Below are 26,911 nucleotides of genomic sequence, written 5' to 3'. Positions count from 1 at the left end.
GCCTTCGGTAAGTGTTCACATTTGGACAGGGAGGTCAGGGACCCATCAGTTTAATGAGACCACCTTGACGATGGTTGATGGGCTCACACTATTTGATTAAATCAAATTCTGTGCAAAGCGTCTCTTAAATATTTTCCTAATGTTCAAAAGCCATTTTGCTATTCATATTTCATGTATTTCATATTAGACATGCTTTGGCATGATAGAGTGCAACCTTTTTTGTGTACAATTTTCATAGTCATGAAAATACAGAAAAATCTTTAAATGATTTAAATGAGAAGGTGTGCCCAAACTTTTGGTCTGTACTGTGCATATGTTTATATATTGTCTTTCTTATCTAGGTGTTATGCCTGTAATCTGTTAAATGTATATATTTGCTATTTGGTTTACCTGTTAAATATGGAAAGCGTAGTACTGAAGTTTACCCACTAGATGGAAGACCTTAGAATAGTGTACACAGTACTAGAGTTCCACATAGTTAGTTACTAGTTAATGTAGGAGGGGTCAGTTGCAGCTAAGAGAGGGAGAACTTCCTGATTTGAGTCAGAAGGGCCCGGGCACCCAGGACGATAGCAGTGACCATGCAACGTTCACTAAGGGAGAAGCACAGCCATCCACAGCATCGGGCCTGACCAGCGGTAGTCTAGTACAGCAGCAAGGAGACTAAAGACAGAAATAGTGACAGAATGTGGACTCAGGTAGCTCCAGTATGTGGCAGCTTATAGCATGGGCAGATGCCCTCAGTACTGGGGCAAAGCAGTTGCTGGGGGAGCTCCCAGATGCAGTGAGCTTGGAAAAGGAGGACGCTGGGTCACCACAAAGTACAGTACTTAAGGGCAGGTCGCTCGCCAAGTGGCAACTAGCTTCGGAGTTGGAAATTCTCTTGTCTGGTGCGATACAGACTAAGGAAGGTCTAATCATAGCAGAGCTGAATTGGGAGGACACTGAGGAACCGTGTTGCACAGTCCAACCCTGGTGTGTGCTGTGTGACAGGAAGGAGCAGGGAAAGAAGAGGAGATGTGTAGTTGTAAATGCTGTGAAGAATCTGGATGTGCTACATAAAGATAACAGTAAAGCTGTTTATTTGAAAGTTGAAAAGGACTGTCTCAATCTTTATTACACTGACTGATGGGAATCTACAGTGAAACAGAGGTGACCCTGACGGTGCAGAAAGTGGAGCCACAGGTACGCAAAGTGATGGACAATATTTTCATGTATTGGGAGGCCAGGGCACAGATACATCGGAGTGTTCGGCCATGCCTAGGCCCCAGTCTTGCCCTTTACACATTCAAACCATGACAGAGCAGCATTGCTGGTCATACATTTACCATAGCTCCCAACCGTCCCTCATTGTGTGGGACTGTCCCGGTTTTGAGCCTTTGCCCCGCTGTCCAGCACGGGACGCTCTGCTTCCCGCAGACAGCAGGACCGACACCCCTTGTGTTAAGCCATGCCCCTTACCCTTCCGTATGGCTGCCTGCTTTCTGCGCACAGGACCTGTGATGAGGTCACAGGAGGGGAGGAGTCAGGGGTCACATGATCGGGACCTCCGTGGATTGCAGGACTGAGGACTCGGCTGTGCTGGTTGCCAACTTGCCACATGGTGCTGCAGGATGAGGTAAGTAATGCTTTGTGTGGGGTCAGGAGGTGTACAGTGTGGATGTAGCAGAGCCATGTGTGTACGAGGTGTATGGAGCGCAGCCATGTGTGTATGAGGGTATGGAGCGGAGCCGTGTGTGTATGAGGTGTATGGAGCGGAGCCGTGTGTGTATGAGGTGTATGGAGCGGAGCCGTGTGTACGAGGTGTATGGAGAGGAGCCATGTGTGTATGAGGTGTATGGAGCGGATCCATGTGTGTACGAGGTGTACGGAGCGGAGCTGTGTGTGTACGAGGTGTACGGAGCGTAGCCGTGTGTGTGCGAGGTGTATGGAGCGGAGCCGTGTGTGTATGAGGTGTATGGAGAGGAGCCGTGTGTGTATGAGGTGTATGGAGCGGAGCCGTGTGTGTAGGAGTAGCTATGTGTGGCCATTATATGGTACGAAGTATCATGTGCGGCCAATATACAGTATGGAGCATCATGTGTGGCCAATATACAGTATAGAGCATCATGTGCGGCCAATATACAGTATGGAGCATCATGTGCGGCCATTATACAGTATGGAGCATCATGTGTGGCCGTTATACAGTATGGAGCATCATGTGCGGCCAGTATACAGTATGGAGCATCATGTGCGGCCAGTATACAGTATGGAGCATCATGTGCGCCCATTATACAGTATGGAGCATCATGTGGGGCAATTATACAGTATGGAGAATCATGTGGGGTCATTATACAGTATGGAGCATCATGTGTGGTCATTATACAGTATGGAGCATCATGTGGGGTCATTATACAGTATGGAGCATCATGTGGGGTCATTATACAGTAAGCAGCATCATGTGCGGTCATTATACAGTATAGAGCATCATGTGCGGTCATTATACAGTATGAAGCATCATGTGCAGCCATTATACAGTATGGAGCATCATGTGTGGTCATTATACAGTATGGAGCACTGTGTGGCCATATTTGTTTGTTTATAATTATTTTATATGAAACAGTGTGATCAGCAGTGCTAAATGGGTGTGGCTGGGATGTGGATATGGGTGTGACTAATTATGAATGTGTGTGGTCAGAGGCGTGGCCTAAAGTTTGCCGCGGCGCACAAACTTTGTCCCTCTTTCCCATCTTCAAAAGTTGGGAGGTATGCATTTACAGACAGACAATGTTCATAGTGACAAAATCTTGAGAACTGTTTACTCCCATTGTCTGAAGGTTTTTACCTCACAAATAGTCCTATGCTTGTTGTTTGTTTTTACAAAATATGGAGATGTATTTAACCTCTGTCTGCTGTTGATTTATGCTATCCTTGGGAGCTTTTGAATTGTGTGGGTTTATTGCCTCATTGTCTGATGTTTACCTTGTATCTCCAATTCATTTTATTCTAAAGGCTGGTCATTGGAGGGCAAGGGCGAACCAGACTTACCACATAGTGCAAATCACTATATAAGGCCAGAGAAACATGACTAAGATAGAAGCAGAAGTTGTGTACCTGTACATATACAGTGTTGTAATACCTGCATAAGTTGGGAAGCCCATGCAGTGTTGTGAAATTTCCAGGAGTTCTCTGTCTTGGTGGTTGCTTCGCCGATATTCCAGATGGATGATATTTAAAAAGCTCCTTGGTGATGATGAGTTCTCTGTCTTGGTGGTTGCTTCTCTGATGTTCCAGACAGATGATGTTTAAATACATCCTTGATGATATGAGTATATGTACTTAATCTTTATATGCACTTAACCTCTGTATGTTTAAAATATATAAAAGTGTACGCAATTATACTACTCCTTTCATTTTGTACTTTGAAATAAAATTGTGTTATATTTCAAGTGGTAGTCACATGCCTCTTTAAGAAAAAGGTGTCTGTGAATGAGTCTATTGAGATTCCAGGTTGAGAACAAGCTCTGTATCTTATTTTGGCAACCAAGCAAGTGGTCGCACAGTGTTGGTTTGGGTAAAGCATGGGACAAATTATTAAAGGATGCTGAACCTGTTGATGTGGTTGCATGCTTATGGAAAGTGAAAGTGGAGAAACGTAAAGAGTTGGGTGCTGTTGGTAAGCATTGATGGATCATTTTGCCTGCATATAGAAAACAGCATGAGGAAAGAATACGTATGTTAACAAAAGTACAGGAATTGAAAAAACAGTTGTGTGAGGCCCAGAATGCATTGGTTATACCACAATGTCAGAATAAGTTATTAATGGACAAATGTGATGGATATCAGCATGTTGCAAAAAAGGCTGTCATATTTGTAGCGGAGTATGAATACAGAAAGAGGCAAGGAAAGGTAAAGAAAAAGAAAGTAGCTTTGGCCATAGCCAAAGCAGGAACAGAGTAGAACCCTGATCAGTGATGTTTGGAATTCAAATGACTCCGAAAAGATCACCGATCCCGAGTCTGAGGATGAACATTTCCATGGGAACAGGGAAATTGATCCTCCCCTTAACCCAGTGAAAGTTCATCCTATATCGGAGGATTGTAGAGACAGCTCCAGGTAAACAGGACCAAGAATGCTGAAGAGGATTACAGTCAGCAGGAGCTTAATGACCTTCATGATCATTTTTCTCAAAAGCCAAATGAACCCTGGTAGCTTGGGCAGATTATGGGAGATGAGAGCTCATGGAGTACAGTTGGATGCTGTGGATGGCCCCAAATTTGTCCAACTCAGTCATGAACCTATAGTATGGTATGTACTATGCTTGATGTTGTGGCTATGGCATTGCAGCATACCCATGTGAGGCGAACTGGCCGCCCAGTGAAAAACCAAAGTTTACTTTGAAAGATTGTGCTTAGAGGTTGAAGGAGGAGGTAATGAAAAATGCTATTTCAACAAGCACCTATGATATATGCAAGTTGTTGGAAGTGTATCTGTTAGGAACCATATCATTAGAAATGCCCCTCCAGCTTATAAACATATCATGATGATTCTAATGGGAAATCAGACTGAGAAAACAATCGCCAGTACATTGGAGGCAATTCGACAGGGGATCTGGGAGATTGGGGTCCCAAACAAAAGGGTAATTTTCCCTCTGAAGAACAGTACGATGATGTCAAAAGTAATTAGAAATCTAGATCCTTTAATACCCGGAAAGATATATTTATGGCCTTTAATAAAGGATGGCATCCACAGAGATAAAATAGATGGGATTGGTACTGATGAGATGTGTAAATTCTATCAAAAGAGAGGACGTACTAAAAAGCCAGATGTTTCACATAACAAATAGGTTACAGTAAAATTCTGAATCTCCACAGCGGGTGCGAGACAGGACACGGGGAGAGACAGGGCCCACTCCCTCTTCATCTCCATCAAAGCTCACAGAACCGGGGTTTGAGGATCTTTATACTGAAGTCATATTCTTAGTACAGTAATTCAAAGCCCAACATCATTTTCTCCTACCAAGAAGTCTTCATCGGAAATGGAGGATCGATGGGGAAAAAAGATAAGAGAGATTGACTTGCTGGCCACGCCCCAGAAATGGATAGACGCCCCCACGTAGATTTGGTGATTAACTGGAAAAATAAAAACAAGCAATAAGTTAAAGCTTTGGTAGATATGGGGGCGGAGGCCAGTATGATTTATGGAAATCCAAAACAATTCAGTGGGCGCAAGGTTATAATTACAGGATTAGGTGGCAAGCAAATTGAGGCAGTTCAGACAAAAATATCATTAAAGGTTGGAAATCTTCCTACTACAATGTACCCTGTAATGATTGTTCCCAGTATATATAGCAAAGCATGGGGAAAAGAGTTGTGTGAAGATATCTGGGCAATCGTACAAAGAATTAAAGTGACTGTGTTTCATGTTAATGCTCATTGTGCTTCAGATACACTGGAAAGACTCTTCAACTCAGCAGATGAACATTCCAAAATATCAGTCGCTGAATCCAGTAAAAAGACTGACACCACTGAGGGACTGCTCGGATTGACGCAGTGGGCACACCAGAAATCTGGACACCTGGGAGAAAAAGCTACTTACCAATTGGCACAGACCAGAGGGGTGCCCATGAGGTTAGATTTGATAAAGGAAACCATCATTAAGTGTCCAGTGTACCAACATTCACAACAGAGACCAATTCCTCATGTGGCGAGAGGCCAGATAGCTCGAGGAAAACGTCCTGGGCAAATATGGCAAATGGACTACATTGGCCCTCTTCCAAAGAATGGAGGATGTGTATATGTGTGCATGGCTGTGAATACATATTCTGGGTATACAGTACAGACCAAAAGTTTGGACACACCTCAATTAAAGATTTTTCTGTATTTTCATGACTATGTATATTCACACTGAAGGCATCAAAACTATGTATTAACACATGTGGAATTATATACTTAACAAAAAAGTGTGAAACAACTGAAAGTATGTCTTATATTCTAGGTTCTTCAAAGTAGCCACCTTTTGCTTTGATGACTGCTTTGCACACTCTTGGCATTCTCTTGATGAGCTTCAAGAGGTAGTCACCGGGAATGGTTTTCACTTCACAGGTGTGCCCTGTCAGGTTTAATAAGTGGGATTTCTTGCCTTATAAATGGGGTTGGGACCATCAGTTGTGTTGTGCAGAAGTCTGGTGGATACACAGCTGATAGTCCTACTGAATAGACTGTTAAAATTTGTATTATGGCAAGAAAAAAGCAGCTAAGTAAAGAAAAACGAGTGGCCATCATTACTTTAAGAAATGAAGGCCAGTCTGTCCGAAAAATTGGGAAAACTTTGAAAGTGTCCCCAAGTGCAGTGGCAAAAACCATCCAGCGCTACAAAGAAACTGGCTCACATGAGGACCGCCCCAGGAAAGGAAGACCAAGAGTCACCTCTGCTCCTGAGGATAAGTTTATCCGAGTCACCAGCCTCAGAAATTGCAGGTTAACAGCAGCTCAGATTAGAGACCAGGTCAATGCCACACAGAGTTCTAGCAGCAGACACATCTCTACAACAACTGTTAAGAAGAGACTTTGTGCAGCAGGCCTTCAGATTAGAGACCAGGTCAATGCCACACAGAGTTCTAGCAGCAGACACATCTCTACAACAACTGTTAAGAGACTTTGTGCAGCAGGCCTTCATGGTAAAATAGCTGCTAGAAAACCACTGCTAAGGACAGGCAACAAGCAGAAGAGACTTGTTTGGGCTAAAGAACACAAGGAATGGACATTAGACCAGTGGAAATCTGTGCTTTGGTCTGATGAGTCCAAATTTGAGATCTTTGGTTCCAACCAACGTGTCTTTGTGCGACGCAGAAAAGGTGAACGGATGGACTCTACATGCCTGGTTCCCACCGTGAAGCATGGAGGAGAAGGTGTGATGGTGTGGGGGTGCTTTGCTGGGATTTATTCAAAATTGAAGGCATTCTGAACAAGCATGGCTACCACAGCATCTTGCAGCGGCATGCTATTCCATCCGGTTTGCGTTTAGTTGGACCATCATTTATTTTTCAACAAGACAATGACCCCAAACACACCTCCAGGCTGTGTAAGGGCTATTTGACCAAGAAAGATAGTGATGGGGTGCTACGCTAGATCACCTGGCCTCCACAGTCACCAGACCTGAACCCAATCGAGATGGTTTGGGGTGAGCTGGACCGCAGAGTGAAGGCAAAAGGGCCAACAAGTGCTAAGCATCTCTGGGAACTCCTTCAAGATTGTTGGAAGACCATTCCCGGTGACTACCTCTTGAAGCTCATCAAGAGAATGCCAAAAGTGTGCAAAGCAGTCATCAAAGCAAAAGGTGTCTACTTTGAAGAACCTAGACTATAAGACATATTTTCAGTTGTTCACACTTTTTTGTTAAGTACAGTATATAATTCCACATGTGTTAATTCATAGTTCTGATGCCTTCAGTGTGAATGTACAATTTTCATAGTCATAAAAATACAGAAAAATCTTTAAATGAGGTGTGTCCAAACTTTTGGTCTGGACTGTATGTTGGTTTGTCCCTGGAAAATGTCCAACGCTAACAGTACTATTAAGACTTTGGAAACAATGGTATTGTACTACAGTATCGCAATACTGATTCAAAGTGACAATGGAAGTCACTTCAAAAATAGGAAAGTTGCAGGATTTTCCTGAGAGAATAATATACATTATTCCTATAGATCAAAATCTGGAAATGGTGCATCGTTGCAGCTACCGTGTGCATGGTTCTTTCAACTTTCGTCACTACCCGAGATCTTCAGACCAAAAACCGAGAGACCAACCATGGAAAATGGGGCTTTAAGGAAAAACCAACAGAATCTATGGATTTACTTGGCTCAGTTGGGGAAAACTAGCCATTTTTATATGACAAAGACTACTACTGCTACCAATATATAAGAAACTTGTCTGTTGGCCATACCATCCCATTTACAGTTATGGACAAAGCTGATAGGGGTATGTACTCAAGATGAAGATATATAAGATGTGACCCAAAACTTCACATACAATAGTAAATTTTGCTATAATTTGTGCATGCATTGTTTTGTATTGTTATATACAGTGTACACTTCCATTATTATCGTTATGTCAGTCATCCGCTAAAATCATCTCCTTAGGGTATGGTACGTTGTATAAATAATGCATGGTTCAGAATAGCCATGGGTGGATTGTAGTGTGAATATAAAAATGGATATTTTGAGTCCATATTGAAATTTACAGAATGCATTCAAACCATGACAGAACAGCATTGCTGATGCATGTAGAAAAGTCGCGGAGACAACATCACGTGTTTCTCAACGCAAGCAATGAATAACCAGGTCTTTCACCGGGAAGGAACAACCACGGGAAGGGCAGCTTCCAATAAAGGAAAACCACCTATGCCAAAACATGGTATCCATCCACAGACAGCTGTTTCAGGGTATTTGCCCCTCATCAGTGTGGAGTAGGAAACTGGCTACTATGAGCAGTGCCTAGTGAAAAGGCTATGAACATAAGGATGAATGACCTCGGGGAGATCAAAACATCCAACACCGTGGAGACACCATCACGTGTTTCTCAACGCAGTGATCCAGAACACTGCCCCCATCCCTTATGGGAAATATGCAAATGCATGTAGAAAAGCCGCGGAGACACCATCACGTGTTTCTCAACGCAAGCAATGAATAGCCAGGTCTTTCACCGGGAAGGAACAACCACGGGAAGGGCAGCATCCAATAATGGATGTTTTGATCTCCCCGAGGTCATTCATCCTTATGTTCATAGCCTTTTCACTAGGCACTGCTCCTAGTAGCCAGTTTCCTACTCCACACTGATGAAGGGCAAATACCCCGAAACAGCTGTCTGTGGATGGATATGTAGTTTTCCTTTATTGATGGCTATTCATTTCTTGCGTTGAGAAACACGTGATGGTGTCTCCTCGGCTTTTCTACATGCATTTGCATATTTCCCATAAGGGATGGGGGCAGTGTTCTGGATCACTGCGTTGAGAAACACGTGATGGTGTCTCTGCAGTGTTGGATGTTTTGATCTCCCCGAGGTCATTCATCCTTATGTTCATAGCCTTTTCACTAGGCACTGCTCCTAGTAGCCAGTTTCCTACTCCACACTGATGAGGGGCAAATACCCTGAAACAGCTGTCTGTGGATGGATACCATGTTTTGGCATAGGTGGTTTTCCTTTATTGGATGCTGCCCTTCCCGTGGTTGTTCCTTCCCGATGAAAGACCTGGCTATTCATTGCTTGCGTTGAGAAATACGTGATGGTGTCTCCGCGGCTTTTCTACATGCATTTGCATATTTCCCATAAGGGATGGGGGCAGTGTTCTGGATCACTGCGTTGAGAAACACGTGATGGTGTCTCCGCGGTGTTGGATGTTTTGATCTCCCCGAGGTCATTCATCCTTATGTTCAGAACAGCATTGCTGGTCATACATTTACAGACAGACAATGTTCATAGTGACAAAATTTTGAGAACTGTTTACTCCCATTGTCTGAAGGTTTTTACCTCACAAACAGTCCTATATTTGTTGTTTGTTATTGTAAAATATGGAGAATTATTTAACCTCTGTCTTCTGTTGATTTATGTTATCCTTGGGAGCTTTTGAATTGTTTGGGTTTATTGCCCCGTTGTCTGATGTTTGCCTTGTATCTCTGATTCATCTTATTCCAAAGGCTGGCCAATGGAGGGCAAGGGTGAACCAAACTTATCACATAGTGCAAATCACTATAGGAGGCCAGACATGACTAAGATAGAAGCAGAAGTTGTGTGCCTGTACGTATACATGTACAGTATTGTAATACCTGCATAAGTGGTGACACCCATGCAGTGTTGTGAAATTTCCAGTTCTCTGTCTTGGTGGTTGCTTCTCTGATATTCCAGGTGGATGATGTTTAAATAGCTAATAAAGAAAAAGGTTGCACTAAAGCAAGGTCAATGTGAAATACATGAAGTATGAATAGCATAAGGGCTTTTGAAATTTATGAAAAAACACATAAGATGCTTAGCACAAAATTTGGTCAAAAAATGTGAGCCCATCCAGCAACGTCAAGGTAATCTCATGGATCGGATGCGTCCCTGACCTAACTGCCTAGTGTGAACACTTACTTCTGGCTAATATCTTAGTAAAGCCTATTAGATATTGCCAGAGGTAAGTGTTCACACTAGGCATCCGATCCATGAGATTACCTTGAAGTTGCTGGATGGGCTCACATTTTTTGGCCAAATTTTGTGCTAAGCATCTTATGTGCTTATTCATGAATTTCAAAAGCCATTATGCTATTCACACTTCATGTATTTCACATTGACCTTGCTTTAGTGCAATTTAGTGCAACCTTTTTCTTTATTTGCTATGTGAGTTGTTTTTGGTATGCACTAGTTCAGACTAGTTCTTTGTTCAGTCAGTTTTCCATTACTTACGGATGTTTAAATAGCTCCTTGGTGACACTGTGTATATATGTACTTAATCTTTATATGTACTTAACCATTGTATGTTAAAATATGACAAAGTGTACGCAATCATACTATTCCTTTAATTTTGTACTTTTAAATAAAACTGAGTTAAATGGCATGTAGTAGCCTTCTTTAAAGCCGTATCCGAACCTAAGTGTTAAAAACTTGGCAATACAGTCCTCCACCACTGCCAAGCAGAGTCCCATTCCTTACAAATCACACAAACCGAGTACAATCCGTGACGACCATCCAGTTTCAGGAAACGGTCCTGCGTGCCCGCCATGAGGTCACACTACCCTCGCAGCAGATATTCTATATTCACCATTCTTCTTTCCACAGAATTATCATGGTTAGTTCCAAACTCCCAAATTAACCTATGGCCTTGATGGAAGTTATAGTTAGTGACTAAACCTCAGGATGCCAAGTCTCAGTAGCGCTCAGCCAACGGACTCGTCAGCACATCTTTAGTCCAGGTATCCTGCCTTCCCTCCTCCATCAACCAGCTCAAACAGCTTAGGTCATTAGCAAGCCGCCGGACTCTCTCTTCTCCTCTCAGTCCTTGGAAAACTCCAACATGTAGGCCATATCCTACCTTGGGGCCCCATCTGGAGCCAACCTGCTCTGGGTCCCTGCCATCAGTTTCTGCCTCTTCTGCAAGGGAGCCAGCCAGCTCTATGTCCGCAGCACCTTCTTCCACCATCAGGTGCTTATACCATTCCGCCATGATCATGCACGGCTGTTCGCTCGTCGACATACAACCCATGAATGATATTGTCTCCTCTGCCTCCTGGGGCCTGTTAGTCCCACCTTTCAATGGGTGGAGTCTGTCCGGACTCACCATTCCATTTCTTGAAAGTCCCTGCCTGTTTCCCCAGGTCACACCTTACTGGGTGAATCTTTTCCTTCTACCTTACTCCCGCGCTGTTGGTTGGGCATTCCCCACTGTAGGCATACCTGATGAAGTGCTGGATTCCGTTTTGCGCCCTTTTGCCTCTGTTACACTCACAATTTGCAGTTGTCTCGCCATTTCGCGACACTGAACTCCATCTTGCAGTCCTTGCTCAGCACCATCTTAGTCCATTCCACCATCACCATTTTCCCCAATACTCAAGTCTTCTTCACACTGTGTTTGTTTCTTAGGCCTCTTTCACACTTCCGTTTTTACAATCTGCACAGGATCTGTCAAAATGTTGAAAAGACGGATCCTGTGCTGATTGTAAAAAAGGGATGCAGTGGAGCCGTTTTTTTTGACAGTTCCAGTGCATCCTAGAAGGCTGAGTGCACACGTTGTGTATGCGTCTTCGCCGCGGTTTTTTGCTGTGAAAACGCATACACAACACAACCCATGATAAAAATAATAAAAAATAAATAAGAAAAAATCGTGATATTCTTACCTTCCGGTGTCCCGCACAGCCCCTGCAGCCTTCCCGGTGCTCGCGATGCTGCCGACAGCTCCAGTTCCCAGAGATGCATAGCGAGACAATGACCTGTGATGACATAGCGGTCTCACGAGACCGCTACGTCATAAGGTCATTTTGCTATGCATCACTGGGAACCGGAGCTGCCAGCAGCATCGTGAGCATAGGGGGGGCCCGCAGGAAGGCTGCGGGGGCCGCGCAGGATGACGGAAAGTAAGAATATCACGATTTTTTTTATTATTATTATTTTTAACATTATATCTTTTTGCTATTGATGCTGCATAGGCAGCATCAATAGTAAAAAGAGAGAGAGCGAGCGAGAGAGAATTTCCCTGACGGGAAATTCTTCCGCACATGATCAGTTTGAAAACACGGCATCCGTCGCTGGATTCCTGCTTTTCACAGTCGGCGACGGATCCTGCACCCATAGGCTTCCATTATAGCCGACGGACAGCGCAGCATCCGTCGCTGAGCAATTTTCCGACGTGCAGAAAAAACGTTCCTCTGTACGTTTTCTCCGCCCGACGGACAGCAATTTTACGACTGATCCAGTGCACTACGGATGAAAAGTGTGGTCATCCGTCACAATCCGTCGCTAATACAAGTCTATGAGAAAAAAAACGGATCCAGCAGCACCATTTGCTGGATCCGGTTTTTTTTCACAAAACGACGGATTGTGACGGAAAAAGAAAGACGGAAGTGTGAAAGAAGCCTTAAATGCAATATTTGATCCTGCCAACTACGCCAATTGTAGCCAGGGTAGAGGTACTCATCTCCCTTTACCCCCAGGCGTGCTACATGAAAGAGTGGGTCCTGGCTGGATGCTTGTACTCGTATTTTTACAGCTCAACGTTATAAACTTCTGTGAAGCACTTGGGGGTTCAAGGTGTTCACCACACATCTAAATACATTCCTTCAGGGGTCTACTTTCCAAAATGGGGTAACTTGTGGAGGTTTCCACTGTTTAGGTACATCAGGGGCTCTCCAAACGGGACATGGGATCTGATAAGGATTCCAGGAAATTTCACAATCAAAAAGTCAAATGATGTTCCTTCCCTTCCGACCCCTGCCATGCGCCCAAACAATAATTTTCTCCCTCATATGGAGTATCGGCGTATTCAGGAGAAATTGCACAACAAATTGTATGGTGCAATTTCTCCTGTTACCCTTATGAAAATGCAAAAATTGGGGCTAAAACATATTTGTGGGGAAAATGTGATTTTTTTTTTTTTCATGGCTCAACGTTATAAGCTTCTGTGAAGCACCTAAAGGTTTAATGTGCTCACCATACACTGTGTGCAGAATTATTAGGCAAGTTGTATTTTAGAGGATTATTTTTATTATTGATCAACAACTATGTTCTCAATCAACCCCCCCCCCCAAAAAAAAAAAATCATAAATATCAAAGCTTAATATTTTTGGAAGTTGGAGTGGGATTTTTTAGATTTGGCTATCTTAGGAGGATATCTGTTTGTGCAGGTGACTATTACTGTTCAGAATTATTAGGCAACTTAATAAAAACCAAATATATTGCCATCTCACTTGTTTACTTTCACCAGGTAAACCAATATAAATGCACAAAATTTAGAAATAAACATTTCTGACATGCAAAAACAAAACCCCAAAAAATTAGTGACCAATATAGCCACCTTTCTTTATGATGACACTCAGCAGCCTTCCATCCATAGATTCTGTCAGTTGCTTGATCTGTTTATGATCAACATTGTGTGCAGCAGCCACCACAGCCTCCCAGACACTGTTCCGAGAGGTGTACTGTTTTCCCTCCCTGTAGATCTCACATTTTATGAGGGACCACAGGTTCTCTACGGGGTTCAGATCAGGTGAACAAGGGGGCCATGTCATTATTTTTTCTTCTTTGAGAACTTTCTGGCCAGCCACGCTGTGGAGTAGTTGGAGGCATGTGATGGAGCATTGTCCTGCATGAAAATCATGTTTTTCTTGAACGATACTGACTTCTTCCTGTACCAATGCTTGAAGAAGTTGTCTTCCAGAAACTGGCAGTAGGTCTGGGAGTTGAGCTTCACTCCATCCTCATCCCGAAAAGGTCCCACAAGTTCATCTTTGATTATACCAGCCCATATCAGTACCCCACCTCCACTTTGCTGACGTCTGAGTTGGAGTGGAGTTCTCTGCCCTTTACTGATCCAGCCTCTGGCCCATCAAGAGTCACTCTCATTTCTTCAGTCCACAAAACCTTTGGAAAGTCAGCCTTAAGATATTTCTTGGCCCAGTCTTGACGTTTTATCTTATGTTTCTTGTTCAAAGGTGGTCGCTTTTCAGCCTTTCTTACCTTGGCCATGTCCCTGAGTATTGCACACCTTGTGCTTTTTGTTACTCCAGTAACGTTGCAGCTCTGAAATATGGCAAAACTGGTGGCAAATGGCATCTTGGCAGTTCCACGCTTGATTTTCCTCAATTCATGGACAGTTATTTTGTGCCTTTTTTGCCCGACACGCTTTTTATGACCCTGTTGGCTATTTGCCATGAAACGCTTGATTGTTCAGTGATCACGCTTCAAAAGTTTGGCAGTTTCAAGACTGCTGCATCCCTCTGCAAGACATCTCACAATTTTGGACTTTTCAGAGTCCATCAAATCTCTCTTCTGACCCATTTTGCTAAAGGAAAGGAAGTTGCCTAATAATTAAGCACATGTTATATAGGGTTTTGATGTCATTAGACAACACCCCTCCTCATTACAGAGATGCACATCACCTGATTTACTTAATTGGTAGTTGGCTCTCAAGCCTGAACAGCTTGGAGTAGGACAACATGTATAAAAAGTATCATGTGATCAAAATACAACTTGCCTAATAATTCTGCACACAGTGTACATCTAGATCAGTTCCCTGAGGGGTCTAGTTTCCAAAATGATGTCAATTGTGGGGGATTTTCACTGTTTAGGCACATCAGGGGGCTCTCTAAACACGACATGGCAACCGCTAATTGTTCCAGCAAATTTTGCATTTAAAAAGTTAAATGGCACTCCTTCCCTTCCAAGCCCTGCTGTGTGCCCAAACAGTGGTTTCCCCCAGTTTTCCTGTTGGCATTGTGAAAATTTAAAAAATTGGGTCTAAAGTAATTTTTTTTAAAGAAAAAAGTTAATTTTTTTTTTCCACATTCCAAAAATTCCTGTGGAGCACCTGAAGGGTTAATAAACTTCTTGAATGTGGTTTTGAGCACCTTGAAGGGTGCAGTTTTTAGAATGGTGTAACTTTTTAGTATTTTCTATCATATAGACCCTTCAAAGTTTCTATCATATAGACCCCTTAAAGTCACTTCAAAGGTGAGGTGGTCCCTAAAAAAATGGTTTTGTAAATTTTGTTGGAAAGGAGAAATCACTGGTCAAATTTTAACCCTTATAACTTCCTAACAAAAAAAAAAGTATTTAAAAAATTGTGCTGATGTAAAGTAGACATGTGGGAAATGTTATTTATTAACTATTTTGTGTGACACATCTCTCTGATTTAAGGGCATAAGAATTAAAAGTTTGAAAATTACAAAATTTTCAGCAATTTTGCAAAATTTCCTTTTTTTCACAAATAATCGAAAGTTATATTGAAGAAATTTTACCACTATCATGAAGTACAATATGTCACGAAAAAACTATCTCAGAATCAGTGGGATCCATTGAAGAGTTCCAGAGTTATTACTTCGTAAACTGACACTAGTCAGAATTGTAAACATTGGCTTGTTCATTAACGTGCAAACCACCTTCTGGGTAAAGGGGTTAAAATGTTATATCTGTACCTTTGTAATATACTCACTGTCATTTCCTCCCACCATGATATAAAATGGAGTCGCTCACATGGGGTGTTGCACTATGATTAAGAACCTTTTGGTCTGAAACGAGTAAGGTCTCTCCTATCTACACCCTTCTTTTCCTTGAAATAGATTTTAACATGATTTAACAAAGAAAATATTTTTTTCCATGGAAGTGTTGTTAGATATTACGTCTGTTTCTCCTGCTTCCTACTGACACAGCATTCGGTGCACCACCCAAGAATAACAAAGTGAATTGAATCTAGGTAAGCTGTATTTCTTTTTGTACGATTTGTATAGAGAGAGACTATGTGGGGCTCATACTGTATATAGGTTGACTGTGGGGACTCATATTGTATATATACAATCCCTGACAGTGGCATCTAACATGCGTCGGCATGGGGACGCGTCATTTCATGTGCCCTTCGGCGTCACATGATCACACCACGGTTGCTATTACAGAAGGGGATCTGCTGAAGACCCACTGTGCTTGCCTTACAGAACTTCTTTAAAACCCTGCCTGTGGCCGGGCTTCAAATGAGACCATGATCTATGCTATATACAGCGATGCTGTGGCATCGCTGTATAAAGCACAAGTGTTCAGACAATTGTAGCTTCAAGTCCCCTATGGGGACTATTAAGAACAGTGGAAAGTAAAAAAAAAAAAAAGAGTTTTTAAAAAATATGAAAGAAAAACCCCAAAAACATAAAAGTTCAAATCACCCGCTTTTCCCCAATTAAAAATAAAGATAACAAAAACATCAAAAAACATAAATGGTATCGCTGTGCTTAGAAAAGTTAAACAGCCTAAACGAGAAAAATTTACGAATTCAAAAATTCTGGGGGTTTTTTGTCGATGCAATTCTACATATAATGCTGTAACAAGCTATCAAGACTTCACATCTATATCGATATTGTATCAATAAAAATGCTGTCTTGGTCTGCAAAAGATTAGCTATCGCACATTTCCATCAACCGAAAAAAGAAAATGTTACCAGTCTCAGAAAATAGTGACACTACCCAAAAACATTGTTTTGCAAGTTTCTGATTTTTTTTTCACCACTAAAATAATTTAAAAATTTAACATGTTTGGTATCGCCGTAATCAAACTGATGAGTAGAATCATACTGCAGAGTCATTTTTACCATAAAATGTACGCTATTAAAACAATTCTCAAAAATGTGAATTGTATTTTTGTTCACAATTTTTGCACACTTAAATTTTGTTCCTGCTTTCCAGTATACTATGTGGTAAAATCAGAGGCGTAGCTAGGGTTTTAGCTTGGGGGGGGGGGGGGGGGGGGGGCGAAAAATCTGAGTGGGCTCCTAACCAGGTACCCCTGACTACAGCTACGTGGTGCACTGTTATGACCCCAATGGCGAGGGTCTCAGAGGAACAAGTAAGTCTGCGAAGTACAAAAATCCAGCTCATAGGGCAGTGGTAACTGGGTTGACCATATATCTACTCCTAACACCAACACTAGAAGTAGCCGGGGAACATGCCTACGTTGGTCGCTAGATGTCTCGCGCCACCGGAGGACTAACTACCCCTAGAAGAGGAAAACAAAGACCTCTCTTGCCTCCAGAGAATAGACCCCAAAAGTTGGATACAAGCCCCCCACAAATAATAACGGTGAGGTAAGAGGAAATGACAAACACAGAGATGAACTAGGTTTAGCAAAGAGAGGCCCACTTACTAATAGCAGAATGTAGTAAGATAACTTATATGGTCAACAAAAACCCTATCAAAAATCCACACTGGAAATTCAAGAACCCCCGAACCGTCTAACGGCCCGGGGGGAGAACTCCAGCCTCCCTAGAGCTTCCAGCAAGGTAAGGATACAGATTATGTACAAGCTGGACAAAAATGCAAACAAAAACAAATAGCAAAAAGCAAGAAAGCAGACTTAGCTTAATCTAGCAGGAACCAGGATCAGTAGACAAGAGCACAACAGATTAGCTCTGATTACAACGTTGCCAGGCATTGAACTGAAGGTCCAGGGAGCTTATATAGCAACACCCCTGACCTAACGACCCAGGTGAGCATACAAGGGATGGCAGACATTCCCAGAGTCAAATCACTAGTAACCACTAGAGGGAGCCAAAAAGGTAAATTCACAACAGTACCCCCCCCTTAGTGAGGGGTCACCGAACCCTCACCAAGACCACCAGGGCGATCAGGATGAGCGGTGTGAAAGGCACGAACCAAATCGGTCGCATGCACATCAGAGGCGACCACCCAGGAATTATCCTCCTGACCATAGCCCTTCCACTTGACCAGGTACTGAAGCCTCCGCCTGGAGAGACGAGAATCTAAGATCTTCTCCACCACGTACTCCAACTCGCCCTCAACCAACACCGGAGCAGGAGGCTCAGCAGAAGGGACCACAGGCACAACGTACCGCCGCAACAAGGACCTATGAAATACGTTGTGAATGGCAAACGACACCGGAAGATCCAGGCGAAAGGATACAGGATTAAGGATTTCCAATATCTTGTAAGGACCAATGAAGCGAGGCTTAAATTTGGGAGAGGAGACCTTCATAGGAACAAATCGAGAAGACAGCCATACCAAATCCCCAACGCGAAGTCGGGGACCCACACCGCGGCGGCGGTTGGCAAAACGCTGAGCCTTCTCCTGTGACAACTTCAAGTTGTCCACCACATGACTCCAGATCCGCTGCAACCTATCCACCACAGAATCCACCCCAGGACAGTCAGAAGGCTCCACATGTCTTGAGGAAAAACGAGGATGGAAACCAGAGTTGCAGAAAAATGGCGAAACAAAGGTGGCGGAACTAGCCCGATTATTAAGGGCAAATTCAGCCAACGGCAAGAAGGTCACCCAATCATCCTGATCAGAAGAGACAAAACACCTCAAATAAGCCTCCAGAGTCTGATTAGTTCGCTCCGTTTGTCCGTTAGTCTGGGGATGAAAAGCGGACGAAAACGACAAATCAATGCCCATCCTACCACAAAAGGATCGCCAGAACCTGGAAACAAACTGGGATCCTCTGTCCGACACAATATTCTCAGGAATGCCGTGCAAACGAACCACGTTCTGGAAGAACACAGGAACCAGATCAGAAGAGGAGGGCAGCTTAGGCAAAGGAACCAAATGGACCATCTTGGAGAAACGATCACATATCACCCAGATGACAGACATGCCCTGAGACACCGGAAGATCAGAAATGAAATCCATAGAGATGTGTGTCCAAGGTCTCTTCGGGACAGGCAAGGGCAAGAGCAACCCGCTGGCACGAGAACAGCAAGGCTTAGCTCGAGCACAAGTTCCACAGGACTGCACAAATGACCGCACATCCCTTGACAAGGAAGGCCACCAAAAGGACCTGGCCACCAGATCTCTGGTGCCAAAAATTCCCGGGTGCCCTGCCAACACTGAGGAATGAACCTCGGAAATGACTCTGCTGGTCCATTTAGCAGGCACAAACAATCTGTCAGATGGACAAGAGTCAGGCCTACCAGCCTGAAATCTCTGCAACACACGCCGCAGATCAGGAGAAATAGCTGACAAGATAACTCCTTCCTTAAGAATACCCACAGGTTCAGCGACTCCAGGAGCATCAGGCACAAAGCTCCTAGACAGAGCATCGGCCTTCACATTCTTAGAACCTGGTAAATACGAGACCACAAAGTCAAAACGGGAGAAAAACAATGACCAGCGGGCCTGTCTAGGATTCAGGCGTTTAGCAGACTCGAGATACATCAGATTTTTGTGATCAGTCAAGACCACCACACGATGCTTAGCACCCTCGAGCCAATGACGCCACTCCTCAAATGCCCACTTCATGGCCAACAACTCCCGATTGCCCACATCATAATTTCGCTCTGCCGGCGAAAACTTCCTGGAGAAAAAGGCACAAGGTCTCATAGTAGAGCAACCAGGGCCTCTCTGCGACAAAACGGCCCCTGCCCCAATCTCCGAAGCATCCACCTCCACCTGAAAGGGAAGTGAGTTGTCAGGTTGGCACAAAACAGGCGCCGAAGTAAACCGGCGTTTCAACTCCTGGAAAGCCTCCACGGCAGCAGGAGCCCAGTTAGCTACATCAGAGCCTTTCTTGGTCATATCCGTCAATGGTTTAACAACGCTAGAAAAATTTGCGATAAAACGACGGTAGAAGTTAGCAAAACCCAAGAACTTCTGAAGACTCTTAACTGACGAGGGTTGAGTCCAATCATGAATAGCTCGGACCTTGACTGGGTCCATCTCCACAGCAGAAGGGGAAAAAATGAACCCCAAAAAGGGAACCCTCTGTACACCAAAGAGACACTTTGAGCCTTTAACAAACAAAGAATTTTCACGCAAAATCTTAAAAACCATCCTGACCTGCTCCACATGCGAGTCCCAATCATCAGAAAAAACCAGAATATCATCCAGATAAACAATCAAAAATTTATCCAGATACTTCCGGAAAATGTCATGCATGAAGGACTGAAAAACTGAAGGTGCATTAGAGAGCCCAAATGGCATCACCAAGTACTCAAAATGACCTTCGGGCGTATTGAATGCGGTTTTCCATTCATCGCCTTGCTTAATGCGCACAAGGTTGTACGCACCACGAAGGTCTATCTTGGTGAACCACTTGGCACCTTTAATCCGGGCAAACAAGTCTGACAACAGCGGCAAAGGATACTGAAATTTGACAGTGATCTTGTTTAAAAGCCGATAGTCAATACAAGGCCTCAAAGATCCGTCCTTTTTGGCCACAAAAAAGAATCCCGCACCAAGAGGGGAAGAAGAAGGACGGATATGCCCCTTCTCAAGAGACTCCTTGATATATGAACGCATCGCGGTATGTTCAGGTACCGACAAATTAAACAGTCTCCCCTTAGGAAACTTACTGCCAGGAATCAAATCTATTGCACAGTCACATTCCCTATGAGGAGGCAGTGCACTGGACTTAGACTCGCTGAAGACATCCTGATAATCAGACAAATACGCCGGAACTTCCGAGGGCGTAGAAGAAGCAATAGACAAGGGCAGGGAATCTCCATGAATTCCATGGCAGCCCCAACTTGACACCGACATTGCCTTCCAGTCCAAGACTGGATTATGGGTCTGTAACCATGGCAAACCCAAAACAACCAAATCATGCATCTTATGCAGAACAAGAAAACGTATCACCTCCCGATGTTCGGGAGTCATGCACATGGTAACCTGTGTCCAAAACTGCGGTTTATTTTTTGCCAAAGGCGTAGCATCAATACCCCTAAGAGGGATAGGATTTTCTAATGGCTCCAGAACAAAACCGCAGCGCTTGGCAAATGACAGATCCATCAGACTCAGGGCAGCACCTGAGTCTACAAACGCCATGACAGGATACGATGACAGTGAGCAAATCAAAGTTACAGATAGAATAAATTTAGGTTGCAAATTACCAATGGCGACAGGACTAACAACCCTAGTAAGACATTTAGAGCATGCTGGGATAACATGTGTAGAATCACCACAGTAGTAACACAAGCCATTCTGGCGTCTATGAATTTTCCGCTCATTTCTAGTCAGGATTCTATCACATTGCATTAAATCAGGTGCCTGTTCAGACAACACCATGAGGGAATTTGCGGTTTTGCGCTCCCGCAACCGCCGGTCGATTTGAATTGCCAGGGCCATGGAATCATTCAGACCTGTGGGAATGGGAAAACCCACCATCACATTCTTAATGGCTTCAGAAAGGCCATTTCTGAAATTTGCAGCCAATGCACACTCGTTCCACTGGGTCAGCACGGACCATTTCCGAAATTTTTGGCAATACACTTCAGCCTCGTCCTGGCCCTGAGACATAGCCAGCAAGGCTTTTTCTGCCTGAATCTCAAGATTGGGTTCCTCATAAAGCAAACCGAGCGCCAGAAAAAACGCATCAATATCAGCCAATGCCGGATCTCCTGGCGCCAGCGAGAAGGCCCAATCCTGAGGGTCGCCCCGTAAAAAAGAAATAACAATTTTCACTTGCTGAGCGGAGTCTCCAGATGAACAGGGTCTCAGGGACAAAAACAATTTACAATTATTCCTGAAATTTCTAAATTTAAATCGGTCTCCGGAAAACAGTTCAGGAATCGGTATCTTAGGTTCTGACATAGGATTTCTGATAACATAATCTTGTATGCCCTGCACACGAGCAGTAAGCTGGTCCACACCTGTAATCAAGGTCTGGACATTCATGTCTGCAGCAAACACAAGCCACTCAGAGGTAAAGGGGAAAAGAAAAAAAAATGAGAAAGAGAAAAAAAAACTCAGAATTTTCTTTCTTATAATCCCGCTTCTGCAATGCATTTAACATTTAATACTGGCCTGGCAAACTGTTATGACCCCAATGGCGAGGGTCTCAGAGGAACAAGTAAGTCTGCGAAGTACAAAAATCCAGCTCATAGGGCAGTGGTAACTGGGTTGACCATATATCTACTCCTAACGCCAACACTAGAAGTAGCCGGGGAACATGCCTACGTTGGTCGCTAGATGTCTCGCGCCAGCCGGAGGACTAACTACCCCTAGAAGAGGAAAACAAAGACCTCTCTTGCCTCCAGAGAATAGACCCCAAAAGTTGGATACAAGCCCCCCACAAATAATAACGGTGAGGTAAGAGGAAATGACAAACACAGAGATGAACTAGGTTTAGCAAAGAGAGGCCCACTTACTAATAGCAGAATGTAGTAAGATAACTTATATGGTCAACAAAAACCCTATCAAAAATCCACACTGGAAATTCAAGAACCCCCGAACCGTCTAACGGCCCGGGGGGAGAACTCCAGCCTCCCTAGAGCTTCCAGCAAGGTAAGGATACAGATTATGTACAAGCTGGACAAAAATGCAAACAAAAACAAATAGCAAAAAGCAAGAAAGCAGACTTAGCTTAATCTAGCAGGAACCAGGATCAGTAGACAAGAGCACAACAGATTAGCTCTGATTACAACGTTGCCAGGCATTGAACTGAAGGTCCAGGGAGCTTATATAGCAACACCCCTGACCTAACGACCCAGGTGAGCATACAAGGGATGGCAGACATTCCCAGAGTCAAATCACTAGTAACCACTAGAGGGAGCCAAAAAGGTAAATTCACAACAGTACCCCCCCCTTAGTGAGGGGTCACCGAACCCTCACCAAGACCACCAGGGCGATCAGGATGAGCGGTGTGAAAGGCACGAACCAAATCGGCCGCATGCACATCAGAGGCGACCACCCAGGAATTATCCTCCTGACCATAGCCCTTCCACTTGACCAGGTACTGAAGCCTCCGCCTGGAGAGACGAGAATCTAAGATCTTCTCCACCACGTACTCCAACTCGCCCTCAACCAACACCGGAGCAGGAGGCTCAGCAGAAGGGACCACAGGCACAACGTACCGCCGCAACAAGGACCTATGAAATACGTTGTGAATGGCAAACGACACCGGAAGATCCAGGCGAAAGGATACAGGATTAAGGATTTCCAATATCTTGTAAGGACCAATGAAGCGAGGCTTAAATTTGGGAGAGGAGACCTTCATAGGAACAAATCGAGAAGACAGCCATACCAAATCCCCAACGCGAAGTCGGGGACCCACACCGCGGCGGCGGTTGGCAAAACGCTGAGCCTTCTCCTGTGACAACTTCAAGTTGTCCACCACATGACTCCAGATCCGCTGCAACCTATCCACCACAGAATCCACCCCAGGACAGTCAGAAGGCTCCACATGTCCCGAGGAAAAACGAGGATGGAAACCAGAGTTGCAGAAAAATGGCGAAACCAAGGTGGCGGAACTAGCCCGATTATTAAGGGCAAATTCAGCCAACGGCAAGAAGGTCACCCAATCATCCTGATCAGAAGAGACAAAACACCTCAAATAAGCCTCCAGAGTCTGATTAGTTCGCTCCGTTTGTCCGTTAGTCTGGGGATGAAAAGCGGACGAAAACGACAAATCAATGCCCATCCTACCACAAAAGGATCGCCAGAACCTGGAAACAAACTGGGATCCTCTGTCCGACACAATATTCTCAGGAATGCCGTGCAAACGAACCACGTTCTGGAAGAACACAGGAACCAGATCAGAAGAGGAGGGCAGCTTAGGCAAAGGAACCAAATGGACCATCTTGGAGAAACGATCACATATCACCCAGATGACAGACATGCCCTGAGACACCGGAAGATCAGAAATGAAATCCATAGAGATGTGTGTCCAAGGTCTCTTCGGGACAGGCAAGGGCAAGAGCAACCCGCTGGCACGAGAACAGCAAGGCTTAGCTCGAGCACAAGTTCCACAGGACTGCACAAATGACCGCACATCCCTTGACAAGGAAGGCCACCAAAAGGACCTGGCCACCAGATCTCTGGTGCCAAAAATTCCCGGGTGCCCTGCCAACACTGAGGAATGAACCTCGGAAATGACTCTGCTGGTCCATTTAGCAGGCACAAACAATCTGTCAGATGGACAAGAGTCAGGCCTACCAGCCTGAAATCTCTGCAACACACGCCGCAGATCAGGAGAAATAGCTGACAAGATAACTCCTTCCTTAAGAATACCCACAGGTTCAGCGACTCCAGGAGCATCAGGCACAAAGCTCCTAGACAGAGCATCGGCCTTCACATTCTTAGAACCTGGTAAATACGAGACCACAAAGTCAAAACGGGAGAAAAACAATGACCAGCGGGCCTGTCTAGGATTCAGGCGTTTAGCAGACTCGAGATACATCAGATTTTTGTGATCAGTCAAGACCACCACACGATGCTTAGCACCCTCGAGCCAATGACGCCACTCCTCAAATGCCCACTTCATGGCCAACAACTCCCGATTGCCCACATCATAATTTCGCTCTGCCGGCGAAAACTTCCTGGAGAAAAAGGCACAAGGTCTCATAGTAGAGCAACCAGGGCCTCTCTGCGACAAAACGGCCCCTGCCCCAATCTCCGAAGCATCCACCTCCACCTGAAAGGGAAGTGAGGTGTCAGGTTGGCACAAAACAGGCGCCGAAGTAAACCGGCGTTTCAACTCCTGGAAAGCCTCCACGGCGGCAGGAGCCCAGTTAGCTACATCAGAGCCTTTCTTGGTCATATCCGTCAATGGTTTAACAACGCTAGAAAAATTTGCGATAAAACGACGGTAGAAGTTAGCAAAACCCAAGAACTTCTGAAGACTCTTAACTGACGAGGGTTGAGTCCAATCATGAATAGCTCGGACCTTGACTGGGTCCATCTCCACAGCAGAAGGGGAAAAAATTAACCCCAAAAAGGGAACCCTCTGTACACCAAAGAGACACTTTGAGCCTTTAACAAACAAAGAATTTTCACGCAAAATCTTAAAAACCATCCTGACCTGCTCCACATGCGAGTCCCAATCATCAGAAAAAACCAGAATATCATCCAGATAAACAATCAAAAATTTATCCAGATACTTCCGGAAAATGTCATGCATGAAGGACTGAAAAACTGAAGGTGCATTAGAGAGCCCAAATGGCATCACCAAGTACTCAAAATGACCTTCGGGCGTATTGAATGCGGTTTTCCATTCATCGCCTTGCTTAATGCGCACAAGGTTGTACGCACCACGAAGGTCTATCTTGGTGAACCACTTGGCACCTTTAATCCGGGCAAACAAGTCTGACAACAGCGGCAAAGGATACTGAAATTTGACAGTGATCTTGTTTAAAAGCCGATAGTCAATACAAGGCCTCAAAGATCCGTCCTTTTTGGCCACAAAAAAGAATCCCGCACCAAGAGGGGAAGAAGAAGGACGGATATGCCCCTTCTCAAGAGACTCCTTGATATATGAACGCATCGCGGTATGTTCAGGTACCGACAAATTAAACAGTCTCCCCTTAGGAAACTTACTGCCAGGAATCAAATCTATTGCACAGTCACATTCCCTATGAGGAGGCAGTGCACTGGACTTAGACTCGCTGAAGACATCCTGATAATCAGACAAATACGCCGGAACTTCCGAGGGCGTAGAAGAAGCAATAGACAAGGGCAGGGAATCTCCATGAATTCCATGGCAGCCCCAACTTGACACCGACATTGCCTTCCAGTCCAAGACTGGATTATGGGTCTGTAACCATGGCAAACCCAAAACAACCAAATCATGCATCTTATGCAGAACAAGAAAACGTATCACCTCCCGATGTTCGGGAGTCATGCACATGGTAACCTGTGTCCAAAACTGCGGTTTATTTTTTGCCAAAGGCGTAGCATCAATACCCCTAAGAGGGATAGGATTTTCTAATGGCTCCAGAACAAAACCGCAGCGCTTGGCAAATGACAGATCCATCAGACTCAGGGCAGCACCTGAGTCTACAAACGCCATGACAGGATACGATGACAGTGAGCAAATCAAAGTTACAGATAGAATAAATTTAGGTTGCAAATTACCAATGGCGACAGGACTAACAACCCTAGTAAGACATTTAGAGCATGCTGAGATAACATGTGTAGAATCACCACAGTAGTAACACAAGCCATTCTGGCGTCTATGAATTTTCCGCTCATTTCTAGTCAGGATTCTATCACATTGCATTAAATCAGGTGCCTGTTCAGACAACACCATGAGGGAATTTGCGGTTTTGCGCTCCCGCAACCGCCGGTCGATTTGAATTGCCAGGGCCATGGAATCATTCAGACCTGTGGGAATGGGAAAACCCACCATCACATTCTTAATGGCTTCAGAAAGGCCATTTCTGAAATTTGCAGCCAATGCACACTCGTTCCACTGGGTCAGCACGGACCATTTCTGAAATTTTTGGCAATACACTTCAGCCTCGTCCTGGCCCTGAGACATAGCCAGCAAGGCTTTTTCTGCCTGAATCTCAAGATTGGGTTCCTCATAAAGCAAACCGAGCGCCAGAAAAAACGCATCAATATCAGCCAATGCCGGATCTCCTGGCGCCAGCGAGAAGGCCCAATCCTGAGGGTCGCCCCGTAAAAAAGAAATAACAATTTTCACTTGCTGAGCGGAGTCTCCAGATGAACAGGGTCTCAGGGACAAAAACAATTTACAATTATTCCTGAAATTTCTAAATTTAAATCGGTCTCCGGAAAACAGTTCAGGAATCGGTATCTTAGGTTCTGACATAGGATTTCTGATAACATAATCTTGTATGCCCTGCACACGAGCAGTAAGCTGGTCTACACCTGTAATCAAGGTCTGGACATTCATGTCTGCAGCAAACACAAGCCACTCAGAGGTAAAGGGGAAAAGAAAAAAAAATGAGAAAGAGAAAAAAAAACTCAGAATTTTCTTTCTTATAATCCCGCTTCTGCAATGCATTTAACATT

At 44.3% G+C, this 26,911-nt stretch overlaps 1 long non-coding RNA gene across 2 annotated transcripts in view; it reads right to left on the bottom strand.

Moving 5' to 3' along the window:
- Positions 1-4,658: 4,658 nt before the first annotated feature.
- The window catches only part of LOC143782739 (uncharacterized), a 118,007-nt gene continuing 95,754 nt past the window's right edge, over positions 4,659-26,911 (bottom strand). For both annotated transcript variants that reach the window (XR_013217038.1, XR_013217042.1), the window contains exon 3: positions 4,659-5,111. This is a non-coding gene — a long non-coding RNA (uncharacterized LOC143782739). The remainder of the gene's footprint in view (positions 5,112-26,911) is intronic.

This window comes from Ranitomeya variabilis, chromosome 1 (genome assembly GCF_051348905.1).
Source record: "Ranitomeya variabilis isolate aRanVar5 chromosome 1, aRanVar5.hap1, whole genome shotgun sequence".
NCBI classification, from domain to species: Eukaryota; Metazoa; Chordata; class Amphibia; order Anura; family Dendrobatidae; genus Ranitomeya; species Ranitomeya variabilis.
The sequence above is the reverse complement of the archived record's forward strand: the minus strand, read 5'-3'. Positions and strand labels throughout refer to the sequence as shown.